Source organism: Pelodiscus sinensis, chromosome 30, assembly GCF_052426305.1.
Source record: "Pelodiscus sinensis isolate ZL-2025 chromosome 30, ASM5242630v1, whole genome shotgun sequence".
In the NCBI taxonomy this organism is placed as follows: Eukaryota; Metazoa; Chordata; order Testudines; family Trionychidae; genus Pelodiscus; species Pelodiscus sinensis.
In genome coordinates this window covers 9,553,197-9,555,208 of record NC_143081.1, presented here as the reverse complement: position 1 = coordinate 9,555,208, position 2,012 = coordinate 9,553,197, and the positions used below count along the sequence as shown (strand labels likewise).

Below are 2,012 nucleotides of genomic sequence, written 5' to 3'. Positions count from 1 at the left end.
TATGTGCTTGGGGCGGCACATTTCAAGGGGTGGCATTCTAGCTGAGAGCCGCCCGCTGAGTGTGGACACCCACTCGGCACAGCCCCCTGCAGCCCAGAACTCCTGAGCTTAAGCGACCCGCCAGCCTCAGCCGTTGGGATCACAGGCACCTGCCATGGCTCCCGACTGGCTGGCTGCCAACGGCTCCAGGCTGCACCTTGAACTCACTCTCCGATGGAACAGAGCGCAGGCGCCATGTGATATCGGCATCTCCCTTGGCATTGCCCTTGGAACACGGGCCATGGGGGGGAGGGGAGAGGGTTGGGCCCAGCCCTGAGAATGGGGAACGGGGCGGTTTCAACACAGACCGGGTCTGGCTCAGCCCCAGCTAGTCCCAGGGGCGCCCCGCTGTCAGTGCGCCCCGCCCAGAGCTCTGACCTGCTCCATTTCTGATCCAGGTCCCTTCTCCCCGGCCCTAAAACATCCCAGCAGTGACCGTGTCAAGGCCGAACGGGGCCCAGCAGGGTCCCCCCGAACTGCGGACGCCTCCAGCCTCAGCCTCCAGCAGCGCTGGGAAAAGAAGCGCCAGCGGTGTGTGTGCGGCTGGGGCAAGTCCCCTCCCCCCAGTGCGCCCAGTTTGACCGATGGGAATGGAGCCCCCGAAACACCCGGGGTCCTATAAGGAGGGACAAGGGATCCCCCGCCCCTTGGATCATGTGCGGGGAGCGGCATTAGCCCAGCTCCCTGGCGCCCGCTCTGGCCAGCGCCTCAGACCGCAGAGCTTGAAGCTGGAGCCTTGAGAAGGCAAAACCCACCCGGCACAGTGGCGGGTGCCTGTGATCCCAGCGCCCAGAGCGGCTTAGACCAGCAAGTCGCTTGAGTGTAGGAGTTCTGGGCTGCACGGGGCTGTGCCGAATGGGTGTCTGCACTAAAGCGGCATCAACATGGGGGGAGCCCGGGGTCCTCAGGTTGCCTAAGGAGGGGCGAACCGGCCGAGGTCTGGAACTGAGCAGGTCGAAGCTCCCCTGCCGCTCAGTAGTGGGATAGCCCCTGTGGGGCAGCCTGGGGGAGACCCGGCCTCTTGTTATGCCGCCCTCCGCAGAACCCATCTGGGGAACGGAGCATCCACACGGAGGGGTCCGGAATGGGGAGGGCGGGCAAACACGCAGGAGTCAGGGATCTTCAAAGCGCGATCGGACCCCAGATGCCAAATGTCCGGGCTGGGCACAGAGGGGCTCGCAGCGCTGCTTCCCGGAGTCTCAAAGGAGCTGCAGGGCTCGCAACTCACGTGTCTCTCTCCGAACCCTGCAGCCCATCTCGTGTGCGGGGCCCTGCTCCCCTCTCAGGATCTCTGGGGAATGGGCGCCCCCGCTGCTCCAGTCCGGATCCCAGCTGTGTGTTTGGCTCCATTCTCCTCCCCCAAGGCTCTGCAGTGGGGGGCGGCATAAAAAGAGGCCGGTCTCCCCCAGCCTGCGCTGCAGGCGCTGCTCACAGGCGCTATCCCACTACTGAGCGGCACCGGAGCTTTCACCTGCTCCGTTCCCGACCTGGGCCGGTTCGCCCCTCCTTCCGCAACCTGGGGACCCCGGGCTCCCAAGGGACCCTCCCTCCTCCCCCCCCAATGCCACACTTAGCGCGGACATCCGCTCGGGGCAGCCTCCTGCACAGACTCGCACCCAGGCCCGTGTGGAGCCCGGAGGCCTTGGACAGAGCGAAGCGTTTCAGCTCGCGGGAGGCTACTCGGGTCCTGGGGGCAGGGAACAAGGTGCCACCAGGGCAATAGCGGGGAACGGGGTCGGTGACACGCGCCCCGAGGGTCCCACCTGGCGATCTGCTCCGGAGCCACAGAGCCGGGTGTCCCTGTCCCGCTGCCCTCAGTGCAGGGCCGGCTCTAAGCACCAGGAAAGCCCCCGGTCCAGCTCCGCTCATGCGTCTCTCACAAAAAAGGGAGGGGCGGCCAAAAAAATGTTGCTTGGGTGGCAAAAAACCTAGAGCCGGTCTGGGACCTGACTCAGCGCTATTGGCTGCCCCGC

The 2,012-nt window shown here is 65.9% G+C and overlaps 2 pseudogenes; one reads left to right on the top strand and one right to left on the bottom strand.

The window, feature by feature from the left end:
* The first annotated feature begins 792 nt into the window (after window positions 1-792).
* On the top strand, window positions 793-1,075 carry LOC149521175 (signal recognition particle RNA; annotated as a pseudogene).
* Window positions 1,076-1,450: 375 nt separating this feature from the next.
* Window positions 1,451-1,654, bottom strand: LOC149521174 (signal recognition particle RNA; annotated as a pseudogene).
* Between the last annotated feature and the right edge of the window lie 358 nt (window positions 1,655-2,012).